Source organism: Anabrus simplex, chromosome 9 (genome assembly GCF_040414725.1).
Source record: "Anabrus simplex isolate iqAnaSimp1 chromosome 9, ASM4041472v1, whole genome shotgun sequence".
NCBI lineage: Eukaryota > Metazoa > Arthropoda > Insecta > Orthoptera > Tettigoniidae > Anabrus > Anabrus simplex.
Genome location: NC_090273.1, coordinates 85,251,232 through 85,274,001, shown reverse-complemented (window position 1 = coordinate 85,274,001; position 22,770 = coordinate 85,251,232). Strand labels below are relative to the sequence as shown.

Below are 22,770 nucleotides of genomic sequence, written 5' to 3'. Positions count from 1 at the left end.
ACACACACACACACACACACACACACACACACACACACACACACACACACACACACACACACACACACACACACACACACACACACACACACACACAGGCGTCAACTAGAAAGGCATCAATTCATCAATTCAAGCAAAGAATGTATGCTTTATCTCTATTTTCAATATTTCCACAATTTTCTCACAATGTCCACCAGCAAACGTCATTCGTCCTGGATATTTAGAGAATATTCGTTAGCCTGATTCCACGGTCTACAAAACAACCCATATGTCGAAAAGGTATTTCAACTCCTCGTTTAGTCATGACATAGTTACAACATTCTCCGACTTGTGACAAGAGGGCAATATTTAGGAAACGAATGATGCAATTAGCTTGTACTTGACACTCCACGAGTCCAGTAACAGCAAGAACTCTTGATTCTTTGCATGATGTCGAGTGCAGAAGATGGTCCATAAAATAAAATAAAAGTTAAAAATGATACAATGCAGTCCATAGAATGATACTGTTACAACAGCAAAATAACAAGAATAGATAAGGGCAGGTCGGAATGAAATAATGCCATGAGGATTCTGGCACAAGACGGTAGTTAAGCAATGTCCGACTCTGCGAAGAGTTATGGTCGTAGGTTTTTAAGAACTCTTTCTTAAAATCACGACAGCAAAGTCATCAGTGAAGTATCAGCTATACAACTAAGCCAGCTATCTTCCTCTCACCCACAGACGCAGCTCAATCAGTTATCCAACATTAACAATTGTATGAATAACTATACAGCTCATATTAACTCCGTCTTTCACCGATGAAAGTAGGCGACCTATCATGTCGTATGTTTGTCCAATTACTTCTATTGCACTCGATATTCTGCTTAATGGGTTGATTGATCCAGCGTTTTGTTGATTCTATTTTTCCTCTGGTCTATAAATCGCTTTGGGCACCTTCCTCAAGATCTTTTCCTTAATTTTCCCCCCTGAACAATGGTTTCATTCAGGTTGTCATCTTGCCGACGTAGTAGTGTCTATGAATGAAGACATGCAGAATTATCTGAAATTCTAAGCGATCTAGATGAGCCATTGCGCTGTTAGCTTGCATTCGGGAGATAGTGGGTTCGAGCCCCATTATCGACATCGCTGAAGATGGCTTTTCGTGGTTTCCTATTTTCACACCAGGCAAATGCTGGGGGTGTACCTTAACCAGGCCACGGCCACTTCCTTCCCAGTCCTAACTCTCTCCTATTCCATACTCGTAATAAGACATGTTTGAGTCTGGAAGACGTTAAACAAGTAACAAAAACATCAGGTAATAAATGGAGGATAGCCTTCTCGTCACTGAGTCCACTATGTAGCTCACTGCATAGCTATTACCTACCATTAAATTCACAACCAGAAACCTGGAAAGCAAACCGTACAACATAAGCTTTAATATCAAAGAAAGAGAAATAGATTGGAATTTGTTAAAAGTGTAACAGTTCTCCGAGTCTCGTGTCAGTATAGTGTGAACATATCTAATATAACCAAATGATTTTACACCACTCTGTAATGCTGGCTGGTTGAGTATGTTTTCATGGGACAAAACAACGAGATTATCAGTTCCTCGTAACGTAATTCTGACAACTCGAAAATCGGATAAATACGGGGAAAGACTAGACGGAGATGAAAAAAGAAAATGAAATTCCTTAAGAATTACAAACTTTACACCATTTAAGAAAGAAAAGAACGAGGCGGATCAAAGGATGTCGGACAGGCAAGATGAGAAGTCTATCACAAGTAAAGGGAAAGAATTCCAAATTAAGCTACGGCATCGAGGGTGCATCATGCCTACCTAGTTATGAACCACTTCGTGACCAGCCTGAAAAGCTCAGATGATACCAGCAACAGACCGTACTTCAAGAAAGTCCTGAACAGCTGTTTCAGAGAGTTAAGAATAATTTGACACAGTTTAGAAAGCCAAAATAAGATACCACTCTAAGCGTTTCTTTTAAGGATGCAGAAAGCTGTGCTCGTCATATTCTTGCACTTACAGGGGTGGCCACATTATTGTACACATGATTTTTAAAAAATAATACCTACAATCGTCACATCACACACTTCACTGGAATATTAAGAGATTTAGAACGCGGTATGCATCCGCTTGTTCTTAAACTTTTCATGAAATGTATACCTGATGTACAACCATGAGTGTCGTTAAATCATATTTTAACAAGTTCATGCTTCAGTTGATCTTTGGTTTAATGTTTATCTGATCAGATTTTTTCAGAAATGCCCATAGGTTTCCTACTGGGGTTCATGTCTGGAGAATTATCTGACCATGGGAGCACACTGACTTCATTATCTAGGAGAAACTTTGACAGTTTTCGCTTTGTGAGAAGGTGTCGCACCATGGATGAAAAATAACTCTTTGTTTCGAAATCACTGACGAGCCTGAGACAATTGTTGATTTTTGGAGCACTGTTAAATATTGGTCCTGCCTCGCAGTATCTTCTACAAAGTACCATGGCCAGACATTACTCCCCCAAAACATGACAGAGGTAGGATGCTTCACGGTTTGATGCATACATTCTGGTTTAAATTATTCATCGGGCCTTTTACGCACATTCATCCTATACGCAGAGGACTGACTTTTACGACAGACAGAGGATACCGTGAGTGTTATTCTACCGCCCCCACCCACAGCGGGAACACCAACCAACCCTATTAGTGATACCTTCGACAAAGCTAAAGATAAGAAAGCAACAAACTTGCTCTAGCTCACACTAGCAGATACAATGGATTGTTAACACTGTACCTCTTCTTAACGCTAACCACAGGAAAAGTGGAAGAGGTCAGACACTACGAAGAATGAAGGTTTCGGCAAAAGAAGTGGAAACGAAAGACTCTCTGTCTCGCTAACGTAATACCATCGGTATCGGAAGAGAACAAAGATTGACCAAGGCAGGTTGGGTAGGAAAGATGAGCCTAGCATAAGCAAGTGGAAACATTGCAATCTCAGCTAGGGGTTACCCCTTTTATACGCTTCTTATAACAGGTAGGGAATGTGGTGGACGTACTCTACCTCCCTCGCCCGAAGGTGGGATTGAATGTAAGGCTCTCGCAGATTTTCTTGTCTAATTCTCACGATTTTCATAGCCCTTCCCTTTTAAAACTCTTAGAGGGATCGTGATTTTTCGTCGTTAATGTTAAAAATGGCTGTGAATCTCATTATATCCCCCGCTTAATACAGGTCTCCCACCGCCGCATGGAAGTAACACGCAGATAATCCAATAGACTTAATACGTTCCAAACCCGAGAAATAAAATAAATACTCTGCTAGATAAGCCTTGGAAGAGCGTCGACCCAATATTTAACTTCCAGTGGTTCGAGAATAAGTCAGTCAACATATACAAACATGAGGCATGACAAGGACTCTGATCTTTGAACAAGAAACAACTGCTTAGACATAAACATGAGTTGAGATATACAAGATTCCCTCCCTCACAGACGATGGTGTCAAGTGTAAGACATTCCAAAACTATTTACATTCTACACATGAAGCATCCAATATGAAAAGACCCCAAATCCAAACTATTCCACCTTTTCTTTGATAATCGATAAGCGACTGCCTGACCGAGGCGGTAAAGGCGTGCTCGGTTCGCCCAAAAGGACGTGGGTTCGAATCCCCGTCAGGAAGTCGTAAACTTTAAGAAACGAGATTTCCACTTTCGGCTGTGCATATGGCCCTGAGGTACACTCAGCCTACACCAAAAATTAGTACCAGGTTAATTCCTGGGAGCAAAGGCGGCCGGGCGTAGAGCTAACCACTGTACACCATCACTTGCCGAGGTTACGAATAGTGGAAGCCTTTACCTTCCACCACTCCAAGGGCTTCATGGCCTGTACGGAGATTACTTTGCTTTGCTATGATAATCGATATTATGCAGTATAATACACCCACTCCAGGTAAGAGTCAACTGAACTGCAACATGTGAAAACAGTAAATCAATATCCAATATCCAACCCAGTCGGTTTCAAAAGTCAGTAATTCTACACGTTGCTCCATATTTTAGAAAATGTCACCGAGTACCATCTTTTCACAGAAGACTGCTCAGGGAAATGTTTTAACTTTATAATGATGTATCTGTACTTCTTTGCGTATGTAGAAAGATTTAAGAACATCACTCACCGTATTTCCATGTGTGGCCGAAGTTTTGTCTGTGGGCGTCTCTTTGGTATTATTGGTAAAATTAAAAAGAAACTTCAAAAAGTTGACATGTATTCATATTGGGAAGAAATGATCCAAGAAATTTTTGATGTAATTTTTATGAATAAGGGCATGTTGCGAGACTGATCTCCGTAAAAGCTTCGAACAATGTTACAAAAAAGAGCAGGAAGCTTCAGATATAAAGGTAAAAGAAACTGGAGTATTCAGATGTTTAAACGCATGCATGTAACAAAGTCGACGGCAGAACTTGTGTGGGAGTCTTACCACTTTTCCTGGTCAACCGCTTTATAGGGACAACCTGACGATGAAATTAGCTACGTTATGTGATTTTAAAAAACTAAGTATGTTATAGTAGAGTCATAAGCTGTCACAGTTCTCTAACAGAAGACTAAACCGAAGGGATGGTGAAAATAAATTTTGTACACTGCTCACAAGGGAACTTATTGCGTTGGACCAGAAAGACTACAATGAAACTTTGTAGGATGTCAATGAAGACATTCCAAACATCGATGCACGCTTGCCGTTGTTACACAGGTTGTCCACAGCATGACAGAAATCCGGCGGTTTCCTCGTTTGTGCTAATATACAATTATGTTAATACCATGCATGTTTATATATAGATGACAAAGAATTCTTACTACAGTACATAATATTTTCTCTTTCATTACACACCATGAAGAAGTATTTAAACTCTCAAAATCTGATATATTCATACACTGTGCGTGTTAGTAAAATAGGTTTGAAGAACGCTAAATTCCGATCGTTTTGTCAAAAACTCACCTTCGGTATGAAGTGTTTCATGTAACTTAATAAGGTAAGTGTTATTCTGCCCGAAGGCAGGTCCGAACCTCCGGAGAGGTGTTCCTGAGCCGGAGTTTACGTGCGGTAGGGTGGCCAGTTCCTTTCCGCTCCTCCATTCCCTTACCCCCCACCAACAGCGTGTGGTAACCCATCCAACCCCTGACCACGCCCAATGTTGCTTAACTTCGGAGATCTCACGGGATCCGGTGTTTCAACACGGCTACGGCCGTTGGCTAACTTAATAGAACTATCAGTATATTTCTATCCTGCATAAGGAAAGTCGTTCCACGTTATCAGCTAACTGCTCCGATTCATCTAGATATTGGTCAGCAATTAATGCTAACATTTATAACACCGCTGTTGATTTTACGACAAAGTGATTGTTGCCATTATATTTAGGATATTATGTTAACTCATCAGTCACTCAAGTTTCATAGAAATGTGTCTGAACCAACCTGAATAGTTCTATTGTCAGTAGGGAGGGGAGAATTATAGTGCTTTGAAGATGAGTTTCTGTTTATTATACAGTAATAATAACAATCGTATGGCCTCAGCTACCGTGTGTAGCGATCAATTCGACGCCATCTGGCTGTCTGCTCGTCAATTTCCACGTTCCGTTTAACTCTGGGCCTACTAGATGGCAGACCGAGTAAACCGAAATACTCTTGGACGTCTATGGCTGAGATTTAATGAATTTTGTCGGGTAAACAAAAGCTATGGAGGAATGGAAAAACTATTTCGAAAATCTCCTGAATGTGGAGGAAAACATTAATAACGCTACAAGAATAGAAGAAGATTCAGAAGGAGAAGGAGAAGAAGGAATATACAGAGAAAATAGAGCGACAATACAAACAGGGGAGAATGATTTGCCTAGCAGGGAAGAAGTAGGAGAAATCATGAAGATGCTGAAGAAAGGGAAGGCACCAGGAACTGATGGAATACTTGCAGAGATGTTGAAAGAGGGAAGAGAGATCTTACAAGACAGAATGCACCATCTGATCTGTGTAATTTGGAGGAAAGAAAGGATTCAGGCAGAATGGAAACAGTATCATCTGCCCGATATTTAAGAAATGAGATCCAATGAGTTGCAGCAATTACAGAGGAATCACCTTACTATGTACAGCATATAAAATCTTGAGCATGTTACTACTAAAACGATTAACACCATACGTCGAGGAAGTACTTTGATTTCAGCAAGCAGAGTTCAGAAAAGGAAAATCAACCACTGACCAACTGCATATAATAAGACAAGTATTATCAAAGAGCTGGGAATTTCGCAGAGATGCACACTGTCTATTTGTGGACTTCCAAAAAGCATATGATAGTGTGAACAGGCAAGCAATATGACAGGAACTGGAAAGGGTACAAGTTCCCAGGAAACTAATAATATTAACACAAGCATGTATACAAGAAGCAACATGCTCAGTGCAAGTGAATGGAAAGAGGTCGGAGAAGTTCGAAGTGAGGACTGGAGGGCGACAGGGAGACTGTCTCTCCCCCCTTCTGTTTAAACTGGTACTAGAAAGAGCGCCGAGGAAAGTAACAAACCTAGAGACAGGAATTCAAGTGGGTAGAAGAATCAACACCCTGGCAAACGTGGATGATGCAGTCTTGATAGCACAGAATCAGCAAGATCTTGTTAAAATGACAAGAGTTTTAAGAGAAGAAGCAATTAGTGTGGGCTTAAAGATGAATATGGAGAAGACCAAATACCTTGCAGTGAGCAGAAAAAACAAATCCTTAGATGTGGATGGAGAAATCTTTCAAAGAGTAAAATCATTTAAATATCTTGGGGCAGTAATCAGTGAGAGGAATGAGAGACCAAGAAATAATGGCTAGAATTCACGCAGGAAACAGGTCAAGGTGTTTGCAGTTGGAAAGCTGCTCAAGTCCCGGCTTCTATCGAGACACACGAAGGTAAGGATCTACCGGACTGTAATACAACCCGTGGTCCTATACGGAGCAGAGACCTGGACTCTGACCCAAAAGACAGAAATAAAACTCATGACATTTGATAATGCTGTGCTGAGACAGATTTTTGGACCAGTGAGGGATAGAGGAGAATGGAGGAAAAGGAAAAACCTAGAACACCAGGAATTATACAAATTGCTAGACATTGTGGCAGCGATTAAACAGGGGAGGATGAAGTGGAATGGACACGTAGTGCGTCGAGCAGGTCAGATAACCAGGCACGTGGTGGAAGAAAACAAGGCAAAAGACCAAAGGAAGCCTACGATTGAGATGGATAGATGGGGTGAGAGATGATATGAGTAAAATGGGACTAACCGAAGAATACACGGATTGAAAAAGGTGGAGGAGGCTAATTGGCGAGGCCAAAGACCGACTAGGTTTGTGTGGCCAAGTAAGTAAGTAAGTAAGTAAGTAAGTAAGTAAGTAAGTAAGTAAGTAAACACCAAATGTGTCACCAGAGATCATTTACATGCGACATCGTACAACATGGAGTGTCGAATGGACTTTTCTCCGCCCTTCCAAAAACCGACTACCTCTGCCAGGTTTGAATCTGCTATCTTGGGATGCGGAGGCCGACACTACCACTGATTCACAGCGGCAACTTATTTGTTATTGTAGAAATATATCGGTCAATCAAATGCTATTTGCATGTAGCAAACAACTATTGAAATTGAAACCATTGCAAAATAACCCAACTTCTCAAACACCCTAAACCGCTTTTACTAATGCGTCAGTGCACGCAAACAGCATCCCGTATACAACCCTTCAAAGGTAAATAACTATCCTTCAGTAACCGTCTACATTAGACTCGTGACGGGGGAAAAAAAACCTCCTCCGGAAAAAAATCTGTGTTACGGAGTTGAGGCATTTTCATATTTGATACTTCAGTTACAACAGCCATTTAATAAATCTTGTTCATTGGACTAAACTTCCCGCTGGGGAACCTGAACGTTAGTATTACGTCTCGCTGCAATTAATAATAGCTTACAAGAATATGCGTCATGAGGAAAAGACCATCATGGAAGGAGGAGACACCAGTTTCTAATATTTTCCTCTACAAAATATACATCTTGTGACGGGAGTATGGAAATTCACTAGCTGTATTTGTAAACCTTGACAGAACAGGTAAAAACAATGGTTGGATAACTGACAGAATTGCCGAGCAGAACGCTTTCTTTTTTAAACAATCTTTACGACGCGTCGACACAGATAGGTCTTATGGCGACGATGGGATAGGAAAGGGCTAGGAGTGAGCGACCGTGGCTTTAATTAAGTACAGCCTGGTGTGAAAACGAGATACCACGGACAACCATCTTCAGGGCAGCTGATAGTGGGGTTCGAACCCACTATGTCCCGGATGCAAGCTGATAGCTATGTTACTCACGCCGTACAGCCATTTGCTCGGTAGCGGAAATATGAATTAAGTAATTGCAACATGCTTAAGCTTCTGGGGACTTTTCAACACCCTAAAACATTAATAATAATAATAATAATAATAATAATAATAATAATAATAATAATAATAATAATCGAATGGTCTCGTCTACAGTATGCAGACATTTTGATTTGAAGCTATACAGGCTGTCTGCGTATCAATTTGGATGTTACGTTTTACTTTACCAAATCCTAGTCATGACCTAAACCACTGTTGCTGTAATACCTGTCCGAGTCAGTGCGGCATCAAACCAACAGCAGAAAACCCCTACTTTTACGGTTTTCGGAGACGCCGTGATGCCAGAATTTTGTCCTGGCGGAGTTGTTTTACGGGCTGGTAAATCTACGAACATGAAGCTGGCGTATTTGAGCACCTTCATATACCAAAAAACTGATCCGCGATAGAACCCGCCAACTTGGGCTCGGGAGGCCTCTACCGTCTGAACCCGGCTGAAGGCAAACTGATACTATTGTTATAAACTAAAGTCCATGGTGTTACAGCTTGGCCCACCAAGTGACCGCTACTCAGCCTGAAAGCTTTTAGATTACATGGTGATGCGTGGTCTTGACCTTCTAGATCAGGGCCGCTATCTCACTGTCACATAGCTCCTCAATCGTTCTTACGTGTTGAATGGACCTCGAACCAGCCTTTAGATTCAGGTAAAAGTCTCCGACCTGACTGGGAATCAAACCGGAGGCAGGCTCGCTACCATTAAAACGACCGTTCTTATCACTTGTCAAATATTTCAGAGCATAATTCTACTTTCCCATTTCTTCGAGACTGGTTAAGGTTCGAAATGTAATATCTAAATTATGTTTATGAGTAGGTGGCATAGATCCCAAGGCCCCTGATCCTTCCTACATTGTGGGGTTTTGATTCTAACAGATCCAGCCAGCAAGCGACCTTCTTTTGGTTCAGTGATACAGCTTCATTTGATTTTAAGCTATCAGCAACATTATCTCGCTTGAGTACGGTATTATGTCACTGTTCCCCCACTCCTGGCCGCTACCCACATGACCGGCCAGTTTAATATCAGACAAAACAGCTGCTGCGTGACAGTGGCACTTGTTGGGTCAAGTCAATAGTGCAGTGTTTTGTTAGTGTCGTGTTCCGTTCTTCTACCACCCTCTCATGAAGAGAAACTAACCAGGAGTGTAGACAACTGCAGCAAGTAAACATTTCCATTAGCATCAGGACACAAACAACCGTGAGTATGTCTACTAACCTACATTCAAGTACTACTTCCTTTCGAACTTGACAAGCTACAAACGCGGTCAGGCGTATGAATGAATGATAGATTCGAGAACCAGAAGAAAAACAACTCAGGCCTAACAAGTTCATCTCAGATTATGTTTACTGTAATAGACTAGAACACACTTACCCTAATTCTGGATCGCCAGCAGCTGAGGAGAGAGTATTAGTTTATCCAATCCTTATTACAAGCAGTTTGCCTTTTACTTCATTAATTATTATAATCAGACCTAAGAAGAGTTTTATACTCGTTTTACACATCAGTCGTTTGTCTACAGGATATATACACTACGACAAAAATGTACGCTCTCCTATCCTTCATTACTTACATTAGTGCTTATTTGAAGGGTTTATTTTCCTTTATACACTCTAGAAAACCAAGAATAAAGGCCGAGAGGATTCGTTGCACTAACCATTTCTCATAATCTGCAAGCCTTCGGGCTATAGTGCCATTGAAAAGGGGCATCCTTTTCACCGTTACACAGTAATTTTCCTTGTTTACTGCATATCAAGAATGTTACACTGAATGTATACGGTTGTAGAAATGCCACATTACTTCACTTCATAGAGAAATTTCAGTAAGTACATTTGCGGTAAATGAAATAGGTCGGAAATATCTTGTCAGATCTTTACGGTACTTCCGTAAAGTGTATGCTAAAATGCAAGTAATATCATATGCTCAAAACGAATAATAGATGACTTAATATTCCATACGAAACCAAATATATGAGGTACGAAATTATTCACGTTCATTTCTAATTTAAAATTACATTCCTTTAATTTTTCTTTATAATTCGTTCGTGTGTTTAATTTCATATCTATATAAACATATTTTAACATTATTATGCGTTTATTCCTTTCATTGTTACCTTATTTCCAGGACTATGTTTCTTATACACATAGTAATAGCAATATATTTTCCTCTAAAACAATGTTTGAATGGTCAGGCTTTTGGTTCAGAAAGCCCCGGGTAAAATACCTGACCAGGCAGAGGATTTTAGCCGCGTCTGGTTAATTCCTCTGACTTTGTAACTACGACCCTTTGTTAATGCGTTGTTTGGAGTATTTGTGTACATTCCTTGTTTGAATGGGCTAGGTGCTTCAGAATGTTAAAACAAATGTAGGCTGTGAAAAAAAGAAAAGGGAAAGGGATTGGTTCATTCGGTAGCAATGCAAAAAAGATGGAGAAAATATTACAGACTATTCTTATTATTATTATTATTATTATTATTATTATTATTATTATTATTATTATTATTATTATTATTATTATTACTACAGTAGATTCTCGTGACGGATAGCGTCAAGGGGGCGGATACTACATGCGCCGCTGGCAAGGTCTCTCGGGAACTTCCCGTTCAACTGAATGATCAAGGACTTTTAACTTAAATGAAAGTGCTAGGGAAATCAGGACGTCCTTCAGAATTAAAAAAGCATACCCTCGTATTCCAATAGAATACTCTCATCCCCTAGTTTCTGGATCACCTAAAACTGGGGAGACAGCATTAATTTATTGCAATCCATTTATTTGATACATGCATACGATTTTACTTGTTACAACCATTTATATATTACTACATTAAATATACTTAAATCTGGTAGTGTTTATATCCATTCTATAAATTATCACACGTTTTGTCTTATTTTTTATACAATGCTACATATTCTATGACAAGCATGTATCCTACCCTATATTAGTTTCGTTAATGCTTAAATTCTATTTTATTTTCGTTTCTTCTCTTTTGATATTTTTTAAATGCACAAAAAATGCAATCCACTGTTTAATCATTCTAGAATTGTATGGAATTCTTTCCCTCTTTCCATTTTTATTTTATATTCACCACCCAGATATTTAATCCTGCATTATTCAGTCTGCGTACACACTCACTAGATACACCCCTTCCATTGTTTCTCCACAAAATAAACAACGTCGTTATGTTTCTCTCTTTAACCCTTGTTCTTAATATGTAACTATCAGCTACCATATAGCCATACCTCTCACTTCTCTATTGGTAAACATTTTACTTTTTTTTTCCTTTCTTTCTTTCTTTCTTTCTTTCTTTTTTGACAACTTTTGGATCATTTCGCCGGATTCTAATGTTCTTTGGTCTTGCAGTCTGTCATTATCGTCTGCTTAAATACCCTGATGGTTACTTTATTACCGATTCCTACCTTCGTTCTGAATCTCTCTATTCCAATAATTTCTCATTCCTACTCTGCCCAGTGAGGAAAGCAACGGGAAACTACCTCACTCCTCATTTCCCTAGTACGCCTCTTCACCCTGCAGAGTGTGTTACTTATTACACCTATTTCTTTACTATTTACTTCAATGCTCCATACTGCCACATACAATGCTCTGGATTCTATAAAAGCACATTTAACATACTTTTGATGCAGCAAATTTTCAGCAGTTGACATCTTCCTTTCCAAACATCTCGTGCTAGGTATATCGGCCATCCCATTCATTCTGGTTCGTCCTATTTATTCATTCCACTCCCATTACATGTTTGTGTGATTTCTAAATATTCTCTTTTACTTACTACTACGAATAATTCTACACCCCCTTTTCTTCATTTCCTTTTTACATACCATTACTTTGTTTCCTTAATGTCAATTTTCGAATACCGTTTTCTGCAATATTCAGTAGTTCTCGTAATGCTGCTTATGATAGAGAGAGCAGAATGATATCGTCTGTCAAAACCAAGCCAGGAATTTCATCATTGTTAATACATGGGCTTGTCCTTTTCTCGTTCTCTTCAATATTCAACATGTCGTCAGTAAAAAGTGTGAACTTAAGTTCAATATTTGAATGTATCTCTCCTACCGTTAACATTCATGGCATCCCCTCCTGTCGCAAGAGGTGACTAAAACGGGCACCAGGAGCTCGTAACTTGCGAGCGTAGGTTGGCGACCACTCGGCCCTCATCCGAGTCCTGACATTGCTTCCACTTGTGCCAGGCTCGTCACTTTCATATATCCTACCAGACGCCCTCGGTCAACTCGTGTTCTTTTCCAGCCCCGACGGTATTCGGTTTCCGTGGCCTTGGATTCATTCATTTTCACGCCCTTCGTGGCCCTTGTCTTTGTTTGGCCAATACCTTCATTTTTCGAAGTGTCTGTTTCCTTCCATTTTTCCTTTCTGATATTAGTGTTAATAGCGATGGTTGGCCAGCTGTATTTCCTACAATAACCAATCACCACCAGCATGGTCTCTTTTGTGAATAAAATATTGTATAATTTGTAGTGAAATGACCTATGCGTAGGGCTATTCTTTATTTGTCTGTATCTACTAGAATTATTATGTAAAATGTCAATGATCTTATGAAATCGGTTCATTGAAATTTTCGAGAATTTTGTTTTCCCTTCCCTTCTGGACATTCTGTGCTACTGCGAAGGTACCATCACCGACGTAGACCCCTAGACTACTAACAAGGGACCTGTTTAGGTTAGACCGCACAGATTTCAATGAAACTTGGGTGAACAACGAATTGCCGTATCTTAACCCTAGAATGGTAACAATACGCCTCATAGACGTACACGCAATTCAAGTTTCAGAAAGAAAATATAATTGACTTAACCTCTATACTTAGTGATGTAGTTAACATGAAGAACGTTGGAGAAAAGAAACATAGGAGACGGTACAGACGTTGTTTGCGCCGTGTACGCCTTGGAAGCGTATAGTTACTAATAAGCGTTAAATTTCCTTGTTACCATTCTAGGGTTAAATTTAATGGTAATAATAATTTTATCGCAAAATGAACGGCAGTGTTGTAACTAATTTCTAAATGATTGTTGGCGGCTTGGAGCAGCACCTTGAGAATGCACTGTCTAGCTAAGGTCGGCGGACGCAAAGTGGGTCTCGGCTCACAAGTGGCTACGGCTGGTCCGTGGTTCGACAGCTCTGTACTCCGACCGGCCAACCGAGCACAGAAGTGGACACGGCACGCCCCTGTATTCGGGAGACGTAGAAGGACTAATCTCCATAGCAGACTCTCCTAAGAATTGTTTTCCGTGGTTTTCCATTCTCCTGCACCGGGGCAGTGCCTAATATAGGTCCACGGCCTCCAGCCCTCTTACCTTCTCCGATACAAATCTCCTAGGCTGATAGTTCTATATTAAAGTTAATATAAAACATTTTGACAACACGAACAGAATTTCAGGCTCTCCAAACCTACTTAGTTACTAACACGTACAGTACATGAATGTATCACCATTTTAGGGCTTTAATACTTCTGCATCGTTTATAATGAAAGCTATAATAATGTAGAATGAAATCTTTGTCTCGATACATTAGTGTGCATGATGTCCGGCTCCATCGTTAAATGGTTAGCATGCTGGCCTTTGGTCACAGGGGTCCCGGGTTCAATTCCCGACAGAATCCGGAATTTTAATCGTAATTGGTTAATTTAGCTGACACGGGGGGCTTGGTGTATGTGTCGTCTTCATAATCATTTCATCCTCATCACGATGTGCAGGTGGCCTACAGAAGTCAAATCAAAAACCTGCATCTGGCGAGCCGAACTTGTCCTCGGACACTTCCGGCACTAAAAGCCATACGCCATTTCATTTCAGCGTGCATGATACTAATATGACCTCGTATTAGCACGAACGAAGAAACATAGGCTATTCCTTTTCATAATCACTATATTTTTTAAATGTAACAACGGCAAGCGTGCAACGACATTCTGATGTCTTAACTGACAAACCTACTACCATGTTTTAATTGTAATCTATACCTTCGATACACCTCGTTGCATTTAAAACTGCAGCAATAAATTACCATCTCTTGCGTACGTAAACATTATATTACGCCAGAATTTCTGCTCTATTACCAGTAAGTATACGATGTTTTCATTGATCATGCTACTCAGATTCATTGCAATCGGTTCCCTTGTAATTATGGTTTTAGTCCAGGGAACGTCTTGACAACGTCTAGCTGTTCCCCTTCTACTCACGTTTTCGGACACGAGTGCGCTGCTCAATTTACCGAAAACAGTTAAGAATGCTGTTGGACGACATTCAACAAGGACACCAGCCCGATTACACGTCGTGAAATGTGAGGCCCCGCAGTTGCTCTAATAACTAGATGATATGAAATACAGTATTATATTAGATATTTCCTCTACTTCCTCAGTGTTGTTTGTGTTTTAGGAGAAGCGTACAGGGGAGGATGTGTTGTATGTTTAGTCCTCAGCCCGAAGGCTGGTTGGATCCTCAACAGCTCTGCCATCAGTTGTCATAGATGGCCTAGGCATCACTGAAGAGGCGTACTAGGGAAATGAGGAGCGAGGTAGTTTCCCGTTGCTTTCCTCACCGAGCCAGAAGCTGCTATTACATATCAGTCTGCCAAGCCCACTGAAATGCATGCACCAACCGACCCTATGAGTAATATTTTCACACCATTCACATCAGGGACTGGCTGCAGAAGGAATGGCATTACTAGCATCACTCGTACCTCAGTCACTTTCATTTTGTCAAAGCCAAGGTTAAAGCTGAGACAGATCAATGAAAGTAACAAGATTGCTCTAGCCCATACCAGAAGACATAGTGCACTGTAAACACTAGGTCCTGCCAGCAAAGGCATACAGGGGAGGAAGGACGAGAAATTCAATGAAAGATGGCTGGAACCTCAGTATTTACATACAAACTACTGTTTTCACGACCTTATCGGACCACTTCATTCAATCATTTTCTGGTCATCATCTTTGATAGCTTTTCATTCGTTCTGATCTTTGCTGTCGTCCCTCATCTGTAAATATCCTTTTCATTGTATGTCGTTTGTCTATTTTTGGTTTAAATCGTATTTTTATGTTTTTTCAATTTTTAGTTGTAACTCGGAGCTTGCTTCATACAAGGTCTGCCTTTGGAAGTCAAACATGGAAGGAAATCTTTTAAGGAAAAATCCACTGCCTGGCAGTAGCCAAGGAAAACTGCACTCGGATACATACATATAAGCACTCGATAATTCAAAGAGTAAATATATGTCTGTTCTCTCTTTGGGCCAGTGGTAGAGTGACGGGCTCCGAATCCCAAGATCGCGGCAAAGATATCTGATATTTGAAAGGCGGAATAAAGTCCATTCTATAGAACATGTCGTACGATATGGGGTTGTAAAATATTTTTAGACACACATCTGATATTCACCCGACAAAATTCATTAAAACTCAGTCACAGATCGTCCAACAGATATAAATTTCTCAGCCATCTGTGTGTGAAGCAGTCAGTAGAGGTAGTGGTGATTTTTGTTTTAAGATGAAGTACAACTAAGTAAATGCCTTTGCTGGCAGGACCTAGTGTTTACAGTGCATTATGTCTTCTGGTATAGGCTAGAGCAATTTTGTTACTTTCATAGATCTGTCTCCGTCTTATCCTTGGCTTTGACAATATGAAAGTGACTGAGGTATGGGCGATGCTAGTAATGCCAATCCTTATGCAGCCAGTCCCTGCCATGAATAGTGTGAAAATGTTGCTCATAGGGTCGGTTGGTGTATGCATTTCAGTGGGCTTGGCAGACTTATATGTAATAGCAATTCTGGCTCGGTGAGGAAAGCAACGGGAAACTACCTCACTCCTCATTTCCCTAGTACGCTTCTTCAGTGATGCCTAGGCCATCTATGACAACTGATGGCAGAGCTGTTGAGGATCCCACCAGCGGAATCGCTGACGGACTGAACATACATACAACAAAGTAACCATCCTCTTGTTAAGTAGTCAGCCCGAAGACTGGTCGGATCCACAAAAGTTCCATTATCCGTCACATATGACCTAGGCATCACTGAAGAGGCATACAAGCGAAATGAGGAGTGAGATGGTTTCCCACAACAACACAACACAAACCACACTACCAACCACCACTCACAGCCACACACAATAGTGATTATATTCCTCCATATAGGGTTGGCGTCAGGAAGGGCATTCGGCCGTAAACAGGGCCAAATCTACATGTTCGACGCAGTTCGCACCCTCGACCCCACAGGTGCGTGAAAAGCGGTAGAAAAAGAAAAGAAGACGGTTAGATTTCTTCATCAGAAGAATACATGTAAAGAAATTACGAGGTATAACTGTAATTAACAATCAGACTAGCGAACAGGCTACGATACACTGCATGCAATGATCGGAGTACGGTACGAAAATGACAAAAGAGCACACAAATATGCTGCAGATAGATTCAAGTTTTGTCATACTGACTTATTAATTCTGAAGTTTTGTTTACATGAATATTAATATGCCAGAGATTAGTATTTATTTCAATATTTGGAGTAATTTAGTGATAAAAATTAATTTGTTCTTTGTTCAAAAGCGGTATAAGATTGAGGTTACATGTGAGACTAATGGCTATGGGAAACAAAATATTACGTGAACTACATGAACTTTAATTTAATATCATTAAAACGTTTAAACAGATTTATTTAATGAAATAATAGTACCCTTGAGTTTAAAGATTCTAGGCACTGATTGGAGAATCAGTGCTTGATCAGTATGAACGTGCTGGCAAAATCTGATGGAAAATTGATCGATCAAACACTGACTGCTGTTTCGGAAACTCAAATAGAATGATTGCCAATCACATTTCGGTCAAATTTTTATTAGTTTTTCTGCAACCGAATATAAGACAGGAAAATTAACAAATTTGTTCTACCCCATACCAGAAGACAGTGCATCGACCGTGATGTGTTGCTTAACATCCTTGCAGAAATGGGAGTCGATGAGAAACTGCTGGCGATAATAAGGGCAACACTAACTAATACCAAATCCAAAGTAAAATTCCAAGGATGTCACTCTGATCCCTTTGAGATCAAGACAGGCGTTCGACAGGGAGATGGGCTGTCACCTCTTTTGTTCAACTGCGTACTTGAGAAGGTAATACAGGAGTGGCGAAAGACGTTAAAAGAACGAAACCTTTACAAACCCGTAAGAATTGGGACAAAGAAAAACGGAGTGGAAATAGATTGCTTAGCGTTCACTGATGATATAGCCCTTATTACAGAAAATTTCGAAAGCGCAACAGAACAGATCAATGTGTTGAAGGAAGTAGCAGAACCAACAGGTTTACAAATTTCCTTTCAAAAGACAGAAGTATTGACAAATATCAAAGATGATACGGCACAACTAAACACCAAATATGGAACGATAAACCGTGTTAGTAAATTTAAATACCTTGGGGAATATATTCAGCAAAATGGACTTGACAAAGAGGCCATAGCAGCAAGAATCAAGAAAATGGAAGTCACTTTCCAAACCAGCCTCAACAACAAAAAGTGCTTCTCCCTGAACACAAAAATTCGTCACTACAACACTGTCATCAAAGCAGTATCACTGTATGCATCTGAATGCCTTATCCTATCCGAGAAATGTTTGCTTGCGGATTTAGAGAGGAAAGAAAGAAAGAAAGATCCTACACAGCATACTTGGCCCAAACTACAAAAATGACATCTACATTAGAAAATCCAGGCAAGAAGTATACTCCAAGATAGAGAAGATCACGGACACAATGCGTAAAGGCAGAGTTCGCTTCTACGGTCATATACGACGGATGATCGACTCTCGATGGACGAAACGTATCTTCAATATAGTTGACTCAAAACAAAAAACGGCAATGTCATGGTACGTTAATGTCAAGAAAGATCTTAAAGAACTGGGCCTACAAGCAGAAGATGCACAAGACCGAAATCTTTTCAGAGCAGCCATCAAGACTTTTGGGACCTTCCGGGACGAAAAACGGGCAACTGGTACTAAATGGACAGAAGAACGTGGTGCTAAACACAGTGAGCTATTGAAGACGATGTGGATCAAGCGAAAAATGAACAAATGCCAGATTGTAAAGTGAGGCTTATCGTGGCCCCTAGTTGGCCGATTAGCGAAGGTGAATAATAATAATAATAATAATAATAATAATAATAATAATAATAATAATAATAATAATAATAATAATAATAATAATAATAATATATACAGTCATGGGAAAAAGTATACGTACACCTTAAACGTTAAGCAATATTGTCGTTTGTAATTGACGCATTGTCCATAGGCCGCTAGAAATTTCACTACTTTCCTCTATTTCGGTATTTCACGAAACATGACTATGAATATGTACCGGAAATAACAATAGTACTTTGGTAATATTTGTTTTAACAAGCATATCATCCAATAATTTCGAAATATAGATGCATAAAAAGTATTCGTACAGGTGGAAAATCTTCAGATCAAAAACCTTGATGACATCACTTGCAACGCAGGAAAGCAGTAAAGGTCACGTCTTTTACCAAGTCAATTGTGCTTCAATCGTTGTAAACAACAAGTGATACAGTCTATCAGTAAGATGGGCCGCAAAATGAAAGAATCAACACAAGAAGGGAGAATGATTATAATTCGGACTCATAATTCCTGTAAATCTCTCTCGGAAATATCTAAATTTGTGAAGAGACCAAGATCTACAATTCAGGGAATTATTGACAGGTATGGTGAGAGAAAATCTTTCAAAAATGCACGTAGATGTGGACGTCCATGCACACTAGACGAACGAACTGAAAGACTAAACTTCAGGAAACTTAAGAAAAATCCTAGAATCAGTGCTGCAAAACTGAGGTCTGAACTAGGAAATGATTTAATACTTCATATCTATGCTTCCACAATTCAAAAGGTTTTATATACGAATGACTATCATTGTAGAAATGCCAGGCGAAAACCTTTAATTACCCCAGCAAACAGGAAGAAAAGACTACAATACGCTACAGACTACAAACATGCTTCTCTAGCATTATGGTATCCAGTTATATTTACGGATGAAAGCATAATTCACTATTTTTCAAGAACATTACAGAAAGGGGGGTAGGAAAAAGAACACAGAACTGGAAGAAAAAATCGCTTCCTTCAGTGAAGCATGGTGGAGGTTGTTTAATGGTTTGGGGGTGCTTGAGCTCAGCGGAAGTAGGTTCCTTAGAATTCATAGATGGAAAGGTGGACCGTAAACATTGTACTGAAGTTTTGAAGAAACGTCTAGTATCTAGTGCCGAAAAAATGGGACTTCTGGGTGATTATGTAGTCATGCAGGATAATGATCCAAACCATACGGCCCTGGATACACGACTGTGGATTTTATAAAACACGCCCACATATATGGAACAACTCCCCGCACCACCTCCAATCCCCGAATATGAATCCGATTGAAGATGTGCGGGATTATCGTAAAGAGAGACTGGGCACAATTAATATTTCATCAAAGCCAGCTTTGAAAATGGCTCTCTTGGAAGAATGGGGTAAGATTGACCCCACCTTCACCCCCAAGCTAGTTCATTCAATGCCTAGGCGGCTTGAGGCCATTGTAAAATCAAAAGGATTGCCAACAAATACTAAATATGCACTAAAATCAGTGGGGAATGAAAGTAAAACCGGACTGTACGAATACTTTTTATGAGTATGAAATCAAGGCATTTTCATTTATTTATGTATTAATGGCAGGGACGTCCATCAATTGTATGTTTTATGGTGTGTATGTCTTTACATAGTGTACAGAAAGCTAACCTATTTATGTTATACAACGCACATGGCAATAAGTGCACTAAATAAAGTATTTTTTGTTTCAGTATTAAGTGTACGAATACTTTTTCCTATGACTGTATATATAATTCGCTGGGGCCATCAAGGACCACGTTAAGTCTTGTTGCATTTGACACTGAACTTGGCCTTCTTTAGAGCCCAAATTTCCCTCATTCTTTGTGAGTGGGCCTGCTTACGCTCCTCTGTCCAAGGGGCACCGTGTCTTCTCTTCGGTTGTTCGTCTCGGTTTAGCCCGTTCGTCAATAATTTCTTGCGGAAGAGATCTCTGTTAAGGGCGTCTTCAGCTGAGATATGTAGCATTTGCAGGTCTTCTTTGGTATTTCTAAACCAGGGAATTGTGGTTTTGGGGTTTGAATCAAAAAAGTGAAAGATTTCTTTAGTTAACTTTCTTCCGTCCATTCTTTTCAGATGACCGTAAAATCGTGCCCGTCTTTTTCTGAATGTGTCAGTAATTTTCTCTATTTTGCTGTAGACTTCCTTGTTGGATCTCTTTTGATGGATTCCATTTCTGTACTTTGATCCCAAGATTCCTCTCACAATTTTGCGTTCTCTTTTTTCCAGTTCTTCGAGGAGTCCTTTGTTGGCATTTAGAGATAGGGTTTCGGCTGCATATAGAACTACTGGCTTTAGAACTGTTTCATAGTGACGTATCTTAGCGTTTTGGGAAAAGCATTTTTTGTTGTAGATTGTGCGGGATGTTTGGTAGACTATTTCCAGTTTGCGTACTCGCTCCTGGAGTGCTTTGTCCAGTCCATTTTTCATGATGATCTCACCCAGGTATTTGAATTTGTCTACTCGGGTGATGTCCCCGTATTTTGTATGGAGTTTTGGTGGAGCCTCCTTGATGTTAGTCATTACTTCTGTTTTCTCAAACGATATCTGCAAACCAGTTTGTTCGGCAATTTCCTTTAAAATTTCAACTTGAGCTCTAGCGGTTTCTATGTCGTTTGAGAGAACAGCAATATCATCGGCAAATGCTAAGCGGTCTGTTGCGATCCCCTTGGATTTGGTTCCTATTCTCAATGGACTGTAGTTTGTTTCCTGTAATCTCACCCGCCAGGTTCTGATGATCTTTTCAAGAACACAGTTGAAGAGTATCGGGGATAGCCCATCACCTTGTCGGACTCCTGTTTTGATGGCAAAGGAATGCGAGAGACATCCGTGGAACTTCACCTTGGATTTTGTATCGGTCAGGGTGGCTCTAATTAATGCCAGCAGTTTCAAATCAACTCCAAATTCATTTAAGATGTTTAGCAGGACTTCCCGGTCAATGGAGTCGTACGCTTTCTTAAAGTCCACAAAGACAGACACATACTGCTTGGACCTTAGTGTACAATATCTGATGATCGTTTTCAGATTTTGGATCTGTTCAGCTGTTGAGCGACCTTTTCTGAACCCTCCTTGGTATTCACCTATTTGATGTTCGACTTGTGCTTCCAAACGCTCCAGGATGGCAAGTGATAGAATTTTGTAAGTCACGGGTAGCAAAGATATTCCTCTGTAGTTGTTGATGTTCTTCATGCTGCCTTTTTTGTGTAGTGGATGGATCAAAGCTATTTTCCAATCTTCGGGTAGGGTCTCCTTGTTCCAAATTTCTTCTATTTGCTTTTGCAAGATATCAAGCGATTCCTCTGGGGCATATTTCCATAGTTCTGCTACTACTGAGTCTTCACCCGGCGCTTTGTTATTTTTGAGACGGGCAATGTGGCGCTTGATTTCATCTCTGTCGGGTGGTCTGGAATCTGGGTACCTGAGTAAGGGTTCCTTGCTCTCAATGGCGCTTTGCGGTTTAGAGCAATTAAGTAAATTCTTGAAGTAATCTGCCAGAATGCTGCAATTTTCTTCATTTGACGTCGCCAGTGTGCCGTCCTTTCGCTCAAAGCATAGAGATAGTGGTTTATAGCCAGTGAGTTTGCGTTTGAAGGCTCTGTAGTACTCTCTGTTTTCATTCTTCCTAAAGTTTTGTTCTATCTTTTCAATGAGAGCTTTTTCGTATTTACGTTTCTCAGTTCTGAACACCCTAGCTGCTTGGGCACGTTGGGTTTTGTAGGTTTCCCAATCATTTTCTGATTTCGTAGAGTAGTACTGTTTCCATGCATTGAGTCTTTCTTGGAGGACTGATTCGCAGGTACCATTCCACCAGGCATGCTTTTTGCTTCTCTTGATTTCTGCAACGTCTTTGGCAGCCTCAACAAGGAGACTTTTGGTGTTGTTAAAGTCACAGTCATTTGGTCTAGCCTTCTCCTGGAACTCCTCGACTCTTTGCCGAAGTTTATCGTTGTCGAAGCGTGTGATCTGTTTGGTTGTCTTCTTGTGTTTGCGGGAATTGGTTTGAATTTGATAAGAGACATAATGATCTGAGGCCACATTGATGCCTTTCTTTACCTTCACATTCATAATCTCAGGGCTGTTTCTTCTGGAGATTGCAACGTGATCAATTTGGAACTCTCCGAGAGCTTGGACGGGAGAACGCCAAGTCATTTGCTTTCTGGGTAGATGGCGAAAGTGGGTCGACATGACCTGCAGGTTGTGATTTTCGCAAATGGACACCAGTCTTTGGCCG

At 40.2% G+C, this 22,770-nt stretch overlaps 2 protein-coding genes across 4 annotated transcripts in view; one reads left to right on the top strand and one right to left on the bottom strand.

Annotated features, from left to right (window-relative positions):
• LOC136880962 (reticulon-1-A) overlaps window positions 1-22,770 on the bottom strand; it is a 574,503-nt gene that overhangs the window by 473,098 nt on the left and 78,635 nt on the right. The window lies entirely within an intron of this gene.
• The window catches only part of lace (serine palmitoyltransferase long chain base subunit), a 234,107-nt gene continuing 220,809 nt past the window's right edge, over window positions 9,473-22,770 (top strand). For both annotated transcript variants that reach the window (XM_067153519.2, XM_067153522.2), the window contains exon 1: window positions 9,473-9,606. The gene's annotated coding sequence lies outside the window, so the exon portion shown is untranslated. The remainder of the gene's footprint in view (window positions 9,607-22,770) is intronic.